This window comes from Marmota monax, unplaced genomic scaffold (genome assembly GCF_021218885.2).
Source record: "Marmota monax isolate L192 unplaced genomic scaffold, Marmota_monax_Labrador192_F-V1.1 WCK01_AAM20220418_F8-fsc00059, whole genome shotgun sequence".
In the NCBI taxonomy this organism is placed as follows: Eukaryota; Metazoa; Chordata; class Mammalia; order Rodentia; family Sciuridae; genus Marmota; species Marmota monax.
In genome coordinates, this window is record NW_026693595.1 from 5,058,448 (window position 1) to 5,073,631 (window position 15,184).

The window sequence follows — 15,184 nt, forward strand, 5'->3', positions numbered from 1 at the left end:
AGCAACAGTTACTCTAAGTGTGTGACATTATATTCTGTTTAAAATTACCAACTGATAAACTCAAAATTTCTTCCATGTTAGTATTGGTGTCATATCCTTAGAATCAGTGATAACAAAAAAATAGTTCATTGACTTGATTGGTTTATTGCTGGTAGATTTTATTTCTTGTCTAACCAAGGTTTTTCTTTTAATTCTCAGAATTACTCCCACTTTTCCTACTCTCACATACATTGTACTATTTGTCTCTGAAACCCAATCTTCTGAGGTGGAGTGGAAAAGTAGTTTTATGGCTTTTTTAAATTTTATTTTTTAGAGGTGAAACGAGTAAAAACTAAAGAAAAGAATTACTTGAATTACCTAAAGCTAAACAATTAATGAGATGCAGAATTGAGACTTGAATGTGTGTCTTCTGACCTCTAGTCCTGAATGCTACGCTTTAGAGCAGTGTTTTCCCAACACATATAGGCCCAACATTTTCAGTCCAGGTGAACTGAGAAATAATATAGCAATATAACTATTGATGACCCACAATATAACGATTCTCCATTTACCTGTGACTCAATTGAAGAAATAAAGCTACAAATCAAAATGAGACAATTTACCTTGTAAATCCTCTTAAATTCTATTCTCTTCACCCCAGCCACTAACTTAATTAACATCCATCCTTCCTATCTGCTTGTTTATACTTAACTATCTACTTTTATATTCCAGAACACTACTTTTGTTTTTGATTGTTTTAAAATGATTTAGGCTGAGTGTGGTGGTGTACGCCTATAGTTTCAGCATTCAGGAGGCTAAGGCAGAAAATCAGTTAAGGATTTTGACCAGCCTGGATAACATAGATCCAATCTCAAAACAACAACAAAAAAAACTATTTAAATATAATGTTTATATCTTTATGTAGTTTGCTTTTTTGTCATTAGGCCAGGATTTATTTGTTTATTCAGATAGCTCTAGTATATTTTTATTGCTAATACGGTATGTACTCCATTATGTGACTATACCAGCTTTCTGTAGTTGATCATTTTAGTTGCTTCTCAATTGTTTGCTATTCAAGAATTAAGGAATATTCTTGTATACAGTCATGTACCACATAATATTTTGGTCAATAATGGACCGAAAACACAATAGTGATCTCATAAAATTGAATCACCTAGTGACTTCTTAGCCATGTTTTAAGTATATGCTGACATTCTCACAACAATGAAATTACCTAATAACACTTTTCCCAAACTATCTCTTTATATTTTTGACCCTACATCTAATTTTATCAAGTATTTTTAGTTATAGATGGACACAATACCTTTTGTTTATTCTTTTTATGTGGTGCTGGGTCTCAAACCCAGTCTCTCAAGTGTTATACCGACAATGTCCTCTCTAACATATAAGCAGTTAATTACAATACATTAATATGTATTTCACTGTGCAAATGCTTCATTCAGTTCAACTATACTTAAGTTTTAGCTGTGTGATGCTAAAACCTGACAGTCTGTTAGAAAAGTAGAATTTCAGATCCTATGCTGCTGATTCAGGTGCTGTAGGTTAATAAGATTCTCAGGTCATTTGTGTATGCATTAAATTAGAAGCACTACTAGAAGAAGTTTTGGGTACTTTGCATCAATGGATAGTAACACTGTCAATACAACAGCTACCAGTGCATATTTTAGTTGTTATATTGAATTGGGCATTCAGATACCAAAAGCAGCACTGTTGGTGAAAAATGATTTTCTAAAACTATTTTCAGTAAAGTTGAATCAAAGAAAGTGAATCTTTTTAACACAGTAGTTGAATTCTTTAAAATCATCACCTGTATTAAAGCAATGTTGGTTGCAAGTCCTGTTGAGAAATATCTGACTTTAGGGTTCTTGTTGTTTTTCCTCTCCCTCAACCCCTCTCTGAAAGTCTGTAGAATAGTTAAAAGTCATAGGACACAGAGCAGCATTATCTTTATGCAAGAAGAGTGCCTGGCTCTTTGACTTCTAATTTTGTAGCACCCCTATTCATTAAAACAACCAGAAAGCTGTAATTGAGAAAGATGACTCTGGAATATAAATCTGGTAGTCGTCTGTTAGACACCGGGTATGAGCTTATTCCACTTTTTAAGATAACTGCCAGTTTTCTCTCCAAAGTGATTGTGGACGAGAGATGTGTTCTCTGCCTTACAAATACTTAAGGCCTAACTTTTGCCATTCTAAGGAGTATGAAATGGCACATAGTGGCAGTTTTTATTTGCATCACCCAATAACTTGTGTAGTTGCTAAGACTTTCACTTATTTGTTGGCCATTCATTTTCTTTTTCTATAAATTGCCTGCTCAGGGTTACCTTTTCTTATTAAATTGTAATAATTTTTCTATTTTCTATATAACAGTACTTGGTAGGCTCTAAAGATCTGTTCTTCCAGTTTGGGGATTGTCCTTTTTACTTTAAATATGGTATCTTCTAGTGACTAAAAGATTTTTAATGCCACATTTATCATTTTATGATTTGTCCTTTTTCTAAATAAAACCTTAACAATTTTATTTATTCACATTTAGAACTTAAATTTACATGGAGCTATTTTATATACTGATGTGCTTGTGAATTCAGTTTGCTAAATAAAATTAACTCTTTTTTCTCTGAAATTGTCTTTTTTTTGTTAATATGCTATGATAAAATTATGGTGGTAATAACTGTATTTAGTTTTTAATATCCCTTTAACTTAAAAGTTAAAACTTTGCAACTCTGTCATTCTAACTCTCTCCTCTCCCCACCCCAAACCATTGCTTCAGAATATAAGCTGACCATCGGTATCACAAAAAATCTGAGCAGTTAAGGATTTCTGATTTTTCAGATTAAGGATGCTCAACTGATAGTGCCACACAGATATTCCAAAATTGGAATGACTTCTGATCCCACACATTTTAGATCAAGGATAATGAAGCTGTACTGTTTGATTCTTAGGTTTCATCTCTAGCTCACATTCAGTTTCTAAAAGTCATGGAACATGGCAGGTTCTTTTAAATACTAATCACTGCAACCTACACTTTGCAGTTTCTTTTCATTTTGGCTAGAATTTGTTAAAATTACAATCATAATTTCAAACTTAATTTTTATTTCAATTATTTCAAATTTTAGAATACATTTTATATGTAAATTTGACGTAGATATAAGACCTTTTTGTTTTCTAAGGAGATAAAAGTAAAAATGACTAAACTAGTTTTTACGTACAGCTAACATTTAAAAATGCGAAAGGAAAAATGGGCCAGTGTCTATGATGTATGTACCAGTCACTTTTGATTTGACCTGTTCAATAGGGTGATCATGTTAGACCTCAATGAATAGGGGAGAATGAAAAAATGAGCAATGATGTGCAGTCAGGGAAATCATAGCTGGGCAGACATTAGCCAAATTCAGGAACAGTAGACAGAAGACAGTCTTTAAGTTAAACCTGTGTTATGTCTCTCCCACTTACAAGTTGTGTTAACTCAGGCAAGTTAATAACTTAACAACCCAAAGGCTTAATTTCCTTATGTGCAAAGGGATGATAGCCTGAGAACAGTATTAGTAAGATTAAGAGATGACAAGTGAAAGGGCCACCTTCCACCCCTGCCACTTTGTTCTCGTATACCACTTTTTACTTTATTTTCTTAGTATATATTATGCTCATAATTATCTGTGCCATCATTTGTGATAAGTTTATCTCACCCATTCTAAAATATTGATGGGTCAAACTAGTCTGTGCAGTAATATGATATTAGCATATAGTTATTCTTTTTTTAATTTTTTTTTTTTACTTTTTAGACATTTTTAACCTTTTCATTAGAAAAATCATCTTGTGCAGATTTGTCAAGCAAGTGTTTTATATTTATAGTGTCCTTACACCAGAGCTTCAGATTGTATTGTAAGTATTAGCACATTATTAATTACACATATCTTTGTAATGAAGGCAGTGGGTATGGTATGTATGGTCTTGTACATGAAGGAATTGAAGCTACTTGAAAATCAAAGCAAATTAGGATTGAATCTGATTATATTTAGTTACATTTCCTCTGTGTTGCTTTTGTACTTTCTACAGTAGTGCTAAAATTGACTCTTTAAGGCATAAAAGCAAAAACACAGCTTATGTTATATTGTTTTGTCATAACCTTTGGAAAAATCATAAGGAAACATGAAATGGATATTCTAGTTGTGGTTTTGTTTTTAGTTTTCCCATGAAGCTTTCCCCAGTGTCTTAGAGGTAGTATTAGAATTGTCAGTAGTCAATTGTCAAGCCTTTACTCTTAAGAATCTATATGCAGTGAAAGAAATTCTTTTTATTATGACTGCTATCAATTGCAGCAAACTTGTTTGGCTTCTGAGTTTGGATTATTCTTTGTGTATTTTAAAACTTAAAATTAGTTGACATACTCCTTATAATAAACTGTTCAAAAAAATACCACCTGCAGATTTTGACCTAGATATTTTGTTTTCGATTAGTATCCTGCTTAGTATGCTGATAATTTTTTACCCTCTAACATCTGCAACCCCCAAAGAAAAAAATTATTCTCTGCATATTGGTTATGGGGGAAAAAACTATTCAGTGACTTGGGTTGTCAAATGTAACATCTAAAACACCACAGGTTACATTTGGGGTTTTGTTTTTTGTTTGGAGATGGGTCTTTTCTATGTTACCCAGGCTCTCTGAATTCCTGTGCTCAAACAGTCTTCTTGTTTCAGCCACATAGGTAGCTGGGTTGATGCTACCTTACACAGCTTTTTAACAGACCTCAATGTTACTTTTATTAATTAAAGATTTAGGGCAGTAAAATAATGCAGTGTGGAGGGCATGCATAAATAAAGGACATTCTGATATAAATCCCTAGGGCAGTGTTTTTCAATTTTTTATCTGTTAGGATCCCTAAGAAAAACATAACATAAATACACAATCCCAAACATAAAAATCTCTGAAGGGATTATCTAAATCAGTCAGCATAGGCGTGGTTCAGAGGAGATTTTTATTTTCCCTAGAGGAAGAAATTAAACTTTAACAGAGGGTTAAATAAATAAAAAATTGTTTGATTTTTGTTTTGTTTTGTTTTTTGAAAGGGGCATGATGAGTTGGAGGGTTTTACCAACAGTGAATTAGCAGTATGTGCAAAAGTAAAGAAGTGGAAAAGAACACGGTATGTTCAGTAGAATAAATGGAGAAGTGTTCAAAACTAAGATAGAAAACAGGAACAGGAGGTAGGAGGGAATCATATATGGCATGCTAACGAATTTATGCTTATTCAACAGGGCTTGTAAGGCCCATCCAAAGATTTTAAACAGGAAAGTGACATCACATTGCAGTAATGTAGAGTATGGATTAGAAGAGTATGAGGTAGATATTAGTCAGTGAGTGATTAGTCAGTGAGTGATCTCAATGAAAACTGGTTGAGCAGAAATGTGGTTGAGAGAATTGGAAAGGAATACATAGGAAATGAGCCTTCAGCCAAGCATGGTGGCACATACCTGTAATCCCAGCAACTAGGGAGGCTGAGGCAGGTTTGATGGAAGTTCAGAGCCAGCCTAAACAAATTAGCATGGCCCTGAGCAACTTAGTAAGACCCTGTCTCAAAATAAAAAGGGATGGGGATGTGGCTCAGTGGTTAAGCATCCCTAGGTTCAATGCCCAGTCACTCCCCACCCCAAAAAAACAGGCCTTGGTTTAAGGAGGGGGATGGTAGTGGGTTACAGACTGAGATGTCCGGGGTCTGAAGTTGAAGGGACATCATTGCAATCTTTAGATGTAGGAGTCAGTAGTGTGGAAGTGGTAATTAAAGCTCTGGGTTTGACTGGCATAAAAAGACAAAAGAATACCAATCTGTTTAAAATGGAATTTTTGATTGAGGCAACCAAGAAACCAAGTTTGAACATTAGTTTTAATGCTTAATGAAGGAAAGTGGTGTTACATGCCATAAAGTAAAAGTTGCACAGAACTCAGTGTATTTTGAAATTATAAGAGGTTGTCAGAGAGTCTAAATGATGAGCAAGTAAGGATAGACACTGGACCAGAACACATTTTGAGCCTGATGGAGTAACTGTGAAATGGAGAGGTAAAGTAATTTGATTCTAAAGGATGTTTTGAGATATATGAGATAAACTCTAGATACAGATATGTAGGCATACATCTGTTTATCTATTTATATATACACACAGTTTTTTTTTAAAGTGGAAAGTCTTCAATATAAACAGAAGTGGTGAAACTAGAGGAAGAGAGACTGAAGATACAGGAAATAGGTCTATTGATAGAATAACTGGTTAGTTATTAGGTCTCTGAAGATATTCGCCGTAATGGAATCCTCCAGAATATGTGTATTGGGATTGGTAAAAGCATGTGAGACTTTTCCCCAGGACTGAAAAGACAATCCGGATTTGGATTTCTAGGGCCCAGAAAAAGATAAAATAATATATCTGCCAAGTAAAAGAACGTTTTTTTTTTCTGTATGTAGCCTGTGCAGAACTTAAAAGCTTATCTCATTTAATCTTCCCAGCAACTCTGTAGAGTTTACAGTTGAGAAAATTGAGACCCAGAGAAGGAGTTTGTCTGAAGTCTTACAACTAAATTGTGATTTGAATGAATTTATGTCCAGCTCCAAACCCAGTTAGTTTTAAAACCTAATGTCTTGGAACCAGTTAGATTTCAAAAAAGGTGGGAGAAAGCTAATTTAAGTTTTGTCTGGTAAAAATCACTTAAAAGAAATGAAACTTGACATCTATTACCATTGTTTTACTTTTTACAAAGGTTTCATTTTTCATGAAAAATACATTTTAGCATTAGCAAAGTAGAAAGAATATAATGTGAACAAAAGGCATCCCTTCTATTCCCTTCAGTGGAAATAGATTAAAATTAATTTAATACATTTAATTTGTCCAAAATTGTTTTCATTTTGCCAAAGAATCATGAAAACATTAACATAGACTAGCTAGCACCAGATCTTGGACCTTTGTTTCCAAGAAATAGTCATGAAATGGCAAGTTTATCTATAAAAATATGGTATATTATTACTTTTTTAAAACAAAATAGTATGGCTGAACATTTTATTGTGTTCAAAAAATTATTGTATTTCCCTCATTTTGTAAATTTTTTTCATATTTCATTTTGTTCCAGATTGATTTTTGAGGATTCTACTCATTGCCAAACTGGTAAGAAACTAATGAAGTGACAACTGAAACAGTTCTGAGAAATATGTGTTTTGTTTTTTGGTGCCTGGGAATGAACCCAGGGGCACTTAACCATTCAGCTACATTCCAGCCACCTGCCCCCCACCTCTCCTTTTAGTTTTTTAATTTTTTAAATTTTTAAACACAGTCTCCCTAAGTTGCTGAGGCTGGCTTTGAACTTGGAATCCTCTTGCCTCAACCTCCGGAAGAAATAGAGCTCTCGCAGAGTGTGTGGGGTGTGTGTATGAAAAAAAAAATATATATATGTATATATATATATATATATATATATATATATATATATAATTTAAATTCTGCTTCTGCTAGTTAAGATGGCACTGGAAGTAATTGAGAGTGAGACTGGGGTGTAGCTCAATAGTAGAGCCCTTGCCTTAACATTCAGTGTTCAGGAGCGCTTAGCTACCATTAATACCAACATTTGCTTCCTGTAAGTCCTAAGAATGTGGAAATAGCAGAACACAGGCTAGTATCTCCTGTGTTGTGCTGAGGGTGGAAAAGAAGGGGGAAAACGTAGAATTCTTGCCATCTCTTAAGTGTCTCAGACTTGACCCTAAGAATGTTTTACTGCCTGAGGTCTTCAGCACCTGTAGTTGACCGCCCTAATAGATGGTAAGGAAAGTTACTTCTAAGCCTGAATTGTTCTTTTGTGGTATTTAGGGCATCAATTAAAAGTATCACATTACTTAAGAACATAGGCTGTACCTGAAACTACAGGAACAAAATATTAATTTTTTTTAATGCACAATCGTTTAAAAATGAATTTTTCACTAATGAAGTCCTTTCCAATAGCACAAGAATTGCAAGAATCTTATTACATCATCTGAAAAAGAAATGTTCAAACATATAAGAATGGTTAGTTTTTGCTAATACAAGACTTAAATTATCTCATCAAAATAATATACGAGGACCAAGCACTCTAAAATATCCTTCCAGATTAACAAGGTGGGAAGCATGCTCCAATGACTCTCTAACTTTTTTAAAGGGTTTTATGGCCTTGTCAGGGAATGTTCAAGGTATAACTTGATATAGAAAAAAATATGGTATTGTTAAGACCTTATAATCAGGATTTTTTTTTTTTTTATTTGGTGGGGGTCAGGGGTACCAGGAATTGAACTCAAGGGCACTCAGCCACTGAGCCACATCCCAGCCCTATTTTGTGTTTTATTAGAGACAGGGTCTCACTGAGTTGCTTGGCACCTTGCTTTTGCTGAGGCTGGTTTTGAACTTGCTATCCTCCTGCCTCAGCTTTCTGAGCCGCTGGGATTACAGGTGTGCACCACCACTCCCAGCAAGAATTGGTTTTATATGTTACAGTTAATAGGCATTAACCAAGTAAACAGATTTCTAGCAAATTAGTAAGTTGTACATGTGGGTATCACTCTCATTAATGGTCTGTTTTTTTTAACTGCCATTCTTTAATGTAGTTAAAAGAGTAATGGTCAGATGCTACTTGTACAAATGCTGAAGAAATTGTTGTTATTGACCTCAGGGAGCTTTAAGTTTAGTAAAGACAGTAGGCATTAATCAAGTGAGTCCACAGATGAATATATGGTGGGGAATCACAATTTTTAACTATGAATTGAAAGTACTGTGAAAAAAATAGCATAATTTAGATTTGGGGTTCAGAAGATCTCTTTGAAACAGTGGTATTTGAGACTGGAATAGGGAGTAAGCAAAGCAAGTGTGCAAGTTCTAATGTGGAAACAGCTTCGTGCTTTCAAGGTACTGAAAGATGGTGAGAATGCAACCGTACTGGTGAATGGGGAGAGTATTAAAGTTGGAGGGGGAAGTTAAGGTAGGTTCATGCAAGGTCTTTGAGAACCTGTGGAGAAGTTTGAATTTATTATAAGTCTGGAGGGAACATAGCAAGGAGTTCTTAAACCAAAAATCACTTTTTTAGACTTTCTAGAAAAGGAAGCGTAGATTTAGAGAACATTTGAATGGGAGAAATTCGCATTTACTCTCAAGTATTTTATCATTTATCAACTCAATACATACTGAGCTCTTCTTCTTTAGTCTCATTCTACCCTGATCAAGCCTTTGTTTTCTCAAAGCCAGGAACTACTACTACAAAAGGGTAGAAAAGATAATCTCAATATATGCAGAGAATTGTATGGGCCTTTCCAACTAAGGGTGACAGAAATTGAATGATTTTCCAATTAGTTTTTTGGTTTTAGATATTAAGATATTTAGATGAATGAAAATTTCCTGCCTTGGTAATAGTGTTTTGGCTTGTTTTTAGTAATGCCTCTAAAAGATTCACTTTTTTTTTTTTTTTTTTCCTTCAAAGCTATCCTCAGCAAAAGTGAAGCACTAAGCAACTCAGTGGCACCCTGTCTCTAAATAAAATACAAAATAGGGCTGGGGATGTGGCTCAGTGGCCGAGTTCCCCTTAGTTCAGTCCCCAGCATGAATGAATGAATGAATGAATGAATGAGTAAATAAATAAAGTTTCTTTGATAATTTTATATGCCTATCGCATCCATGCTGTAAACAGTGTATAATATTTAGTATCTTAATGAATGACCTTTGTAAGGATGAATGGAACACCTTTCTTGAATATTTGCTTTCTCCTTCCTAAAGAGTGCTAGAGATATACTAGACATGTTGACTTCCAAATACTAAACACTTAAGCTATCAGATTGCATCTTAAAGAAGTTGCCTTAACCATTTTTATAAACCTTTGTTTCTCCTCCCCCATCCTACTCTTCTCCTGTTACATTACTTGGCTTACAGCTTCAGAAGTATTGTCCTCTGTCAGCTAAAGTACTTTTCAGACCTACCCTAGAAGTTGTCTTTAAAAGAAAAACCCACTGTCTTTGCTGAGTTATTGCTACTTGCCTCTTTTAAAAGGAGAATATGAAACAAAATTCATATTCATTCAAATATCCGTCAAATCATGATTGTCTTTATTTTGTGTGGTAGAAATTTATATTTGTTACTAATTTGGAGAAAACAGTTTATTTTAAATGTAGTCAAGTATTGGTATTTAACTAAAGGGTATGGTTTATACATTTTGCAGTATAAATAATAGCCATATGTTAATTTTCTACCTAGCAATACTTACTTACTTTTGTTGTTGTTTTTTGGTGTTGGGGATTGAACTCAGGAGCACATATCCAGCCCTACTTTATATTTTATTTAGAGACAGGGTTTCGCTGAGTGCTTAACACCTCCTTTTTATTTATTTATTTTTTTTGGCTGAGGTTGGCTTAGAACTTGCCATCCTTCTGCCTCATCCTCCTGAACCAGTGGGATTACAGGCGTGGCAGCAATGTATATTTAACACACTTCCATGTACCAGGTTGAAATGTATTTGAGATTTCTTTTTCAAAATCTTAGATTTGAAATCTTAAAGTTTAAATACATAAAATTATTTAACAGTACATGAGTTATAAAGTATCAGTAGCATCAAATCCTGATGTCCCTATATGCAGTGCCCTAAATGACTACTTTATTCTCTCCAGGCGTAAAGAACTATAGTGGTTTTTTATACATTACTGAACAAAGATTGCTTCTCACTTATTTAATGCCACCGTTTCCCATCCCTTCCCCCTTTTCTTTCATTGCTTCAGTTCTTTCTCACCTTTATATGTGCTGGTCCACTAAGGGTTTTCCCTCTGTTTTTGGAAAACCCTAAAGTTTATTACGAAGTTTTCCTAACAACTGAACTGTTTTCTTGCTTGATTTCTGAAGCTATTTCACATTACCTTGCTCTTATTTTATTTTTTGGTAAGATAAAAAAGCTGTATAGAGTCCTCAATTTGTTAATAGTATATTGTTTATTAATTATGTGGCTATTAAAATATTCAAAATATTAATTATCAGTTTACAAAGTAGAATGTGAATTTAGAATTTTAGAGACTAGAATGAATATTAGCTTGGTTACTTTTCAAATGAGGAAACAAACTCTAAGATGATTTTCACAAGGTCTTGAAGAATTAACTGGTTCCCAGTCTGTTAAATATTCTTATTTATTAAATTTATTAAATTAAATTATTCTTATTTTCTTTAAACATTTAGATTTGTGGGGATTTTTTTTTTGTTTTATTCTCTTTTGTGGATAGAACCCCAGGGTCTTGCCCATACTGGTACTCTTATCACTGAGCTTCACTTTCAACCCAGGTAAGTGTTCTTCTGAAAGGCAAAGTTTTGGCTTTCTGAGGCCGGCTAGGATATTGAGCACAAGTGACAAGTATTTATTTCACATCTTCTGAAGCAGCCCTATTTCTTCAAGTCTTTACTACAGATAAGTATGATTAAGGGAAAGCAGCTGGCAGCCAAAGGAAGGAAAAGGAAGTGGTAGAGATGGCAGTTTATGTAGTCAGACTATGAGTAGACAACTAAAGGCTACATTAGTAAGGACTGTCATATCACACCATCTGTGTAAAGAAAGTTAGAGAATCTTATACTTATATTGAGACTACATAAATGTTGTCATCTTGTATCGCTACCTAAAATGTATTGTATGTATGGAAAGGGATTAGTAAATAAGAGGAATGTTATTAGGACATAATTTCTACTTTGCAGGTGACTTCATAGCTAATGTAGAATAGGGTTATAAGAAGTTTAATAATATGGAGGTAGTTGAAAACTTCTAAGCAAACTGTTCTTAATTTATTGCTTATTCTTGGGAGCTGCTCCTTAGGAGGAGGGAAAGACCTATAGTTTTTCTTGATCCTTACCATACTTTACAGTATAATTGTTGCAGATTTTATGTTTTTTTTTTTTCCAATTATGGGGTGAAATATGGTATTTAAGAATGTGAATAGATCAATATATAAATTTTCTTATAATTCCCTTTTTCCTCCTAGGAATATACAATTGGACATCTTAAGCCTTATTCTTAGAAGTTTTCCATGTAATCAGCCCCCAGGCCTCCTAGAAGAGACAAGACATTTCCTTAACTTAATTGAGCTTCTTCAACTCAGAAAAAAAGGGGCTGAGTTAACTGTTTTTGCATTTTACTTTCATTTGGTCTTTGTACCAAAAGGAAAATGTGTATTTGGATTTGATCAATTTTCTATATCCTGTTTGCTTTTGAATCCTATCATTTTTCTTTAGAAAGATAAGGGAAGAGATGGTCCTATGTCTTGAGGAAGGTTTTTTTGTGTGTGTGTGTGTGTGTGTGTGTGTGTTTGAGGAAAAGAGAAATGTATGTATTCCATTTCATTAGTTGACTTCTAATGATAATCTTAACTACCTTTTAAAGAGATCTTCTACAAGGAAATCTAGCAGCATCACAGCTTTATTCACAGACTAGAATTCTAACCGTTTCCCTTCGCAAGTATCTCTAAGTCTACTTCAGATAAGGATTATGAAGGGATTTTTGTGGGTAGAGTAAGAAATTTACCAAATTCTCTTAAACCTCCAAGACTGTATAAAGACATATCCCTAGGCCAGAAATAAGAAGTCAGTTACCAGAATTACAATCTGGGTTGTGTGCATTGTCACAAGAAATTGAAATTGGGAGTACAAAGTAGAAATTCCTATCTAGAGCTAAGAGTGTTAATCATATAGAAGCAAAGTTGGGACAGAATGAGCATTTACAAAATCAAGATGTCAATAGATTAAGATCCAGTTTGATTTATTTTGAAACAAAAATGCTGTCACCAGTATAATACTGGAGATATTCATTTTAACCACAGATTAAATAGGTGTAAAAGGGATGGATTCTTTTAGCTTTCCAAATATTTCTGTAGAAATTAAAATACTGTAGCTGTTATAGAGTGGCAAGTGGTAAGTCTTGAGAAGCATAAGATAAACATGTAACATATCTAGGTCCAAGAAATTACAGTTTTCATAGTACTGTTGCTATCTAAGGTGATTCTCAGGTTTGACCTGAAGCTGTTGGCACGTTAACTGATTTTGGATTAAAGTTGATTAAATAATTTTCAGCTTAGAAACACCCAGATAAGGTTTTATCCCAAGTCAGATCTGAGAGTAATATATATATAGTATTATATTAATCCTGATATTCTCAAGGATATAGGGTATTCATTAGAAACAGTTTATGAAGCATTTGAATGTTGAAAAGGTGACTACAGAGGCTGAGGAACTTGATGCATTCTTCAAATTGCCCAGACTTTACAACGAAAGATAATATAGCACTTTTCTACCTCAAATATCTATACTGGGTTATAGCCCCCTGCATCTACCCCTAGATTCAATTTCATTAATACTCAAACTAAAGCTGATATAAGAGGGCAGAAAGAATAGAAATGAGAACAACTGTCTCTTGATTAAGATTGGTAGAGCCAGGCATAGTAGTGCATGTGGGTAATCCCACTGCATGGGAGGCTAAGGTAGGAGGATTCCAAGTTCGAAGCCAGCCTCAGCATTTAGCAAGACCCTGTCCCAAAATAAAAAATAAAATAAAAAGGGCTAGGGATATCACTCCGTGGTAGAACATTCCTGGGTTTAATCCCCAGATGACCCCCTGCCGCCCACCCTACACACACACAATGTGGAGGGGACAGCTAAGATTCTCCACACTAGTGTGGCAAAAGAATCTTGAGTAAAATGCAAAACAGGTTAACTCAGTGCTGAAAGACAACACAGTATCCTTACCCATTTTACTAGAAAATAGGCGTTAGGCATGTATAACTTCTTGGTTTTCAGATCTAAGAATATCTTCTCATGGCAACCTGTGAAACCCTGTGAAAATATTATATGTAATATATAATATATAATATAATACATAAATATACTGTTAACATTGTGGAGAAACACAAAGGCTAAAACTTCTAAGCAGTATGTAATCATGGGATCCATGATGTCTATTCAGGCAGCCCCAGCATTCACTAAAAGAGCATGTATTTATGCTGCTTCTCAAACCCCTTCTAGACCTCTAGGGTAGATTTCTTATATGAGCTTATCATGTGTATAGCTTATCCACCTACTGCTTGGTCAGATGAGTTTTTTTTTTTCTTAATATTTATTTTTTAGTTGTAATTGGACCCAATACCTTTATTTTATTTATTTATTTTTACATTGTGCTAAGGATCAAACTCGGGGCCTCACATGTGCTAGGTTAGCACTCTACAGCTGAACCACAACCCCAACCCCAGTGATGAGTTTTAATCTCACCATCAGTGAGCTCTTTGCTTTCACTCAAGTTCTACAGACTTCCCTTTACTCAGGAATCTGCCATGTCCATGGCTTGTAATGTTTTAAAGGAGACTGTTCTCAAGAAGATGAAAAGTCGAAAATGAGACCTAAAACCAAAAGAATGGACCTAGCTACCCTGGTTATTTTCTCATTAGAATTGAGGAATAGAATTGTTTAAATATCCTTTCAGAGTTAACAAGTGGAATTGTGGTCATGCTTTCTACCAGTAAGCATATGCAATGACTAGATTCTTTCTAGTTAAAAGCCACACAAGGCCTCTGATAGGGCTGATGATTCTCAGCCTGGTGACTAACAAATCCCTTCTAACTAATGTACACCTGATAGCCAGTTTGCCTGACTCTGTCTAGTTCCCTCTGTGCATCATTCTCTCTCTCTTCCTACCCATGTGGAAGCCTGGATTTAATGTAGGATTTGGGTAGATGATTTCTGTGATTTTGAGTCAAGTAAACCATGTAACTAAGTCCTCAGAATTGACAGTAGAAAGTAGAAAAGCAACAGGACAGAAACCAGAAATAATAGACTAGAACAAGAGAGTTCAAAAGAAGAGCAACATGTAGAATCCTGAAATAGGGCAGCATGGCCACATGTCTTCATCCAGCTGGGGAGGAAGGCTATTAATCAAGGGTTATAAGCTGGCTCAGATTCCAAGTTGGTGTGCTTGGTTTGGTTCCAAGTGTGTTGGTTCCACTAATACCACTTCCCACTCTTCTCCCCTTTTTCCAAGTCTTGGATAATATGTATCCCAAGGAGCCTGCTAAGCTTTCTAACAAATCATTCAAGGCCAGATATACAGTACTTTGAGGTAGAATTGTGTTAATAATAGCTGATAAAACCTCAGTTCTTCCTGGAACAGCCTCTCTGTTTTATTTT

At 34.6% G+C, this 15,184-nt stretch overlaps 1 protein-coding gene across 2 annotated transcripts in view; it reads left to right on the top strand.

The window, feature by feature from the left end:
• The window catches only part of Abhd17b (abhydrolase domain containing 17B, depalmitoylase), a 40,431-nt gene that overhangs the window by 2,357 nt on the left and 22,890 nt on the right, over positions 1 to 15,184 (top strand). Inside the window, exon 1 of one of the 2 annotated variants that reach the window (XM_058584010.1) lies at positions 7,126 to 7,144. The exons of the other annotated variant lie outside the window; for it this stretch is intronic. The gene's annotated coding sequence lies outside the window, so the exon portion shown is untranslated. Of the gene's footprint in view, positions 1 to 7,125; positions 7,145 to 15,184 lie in introns of those variants that run through there. 2 annotated transcript variants of the gene reach the window in all.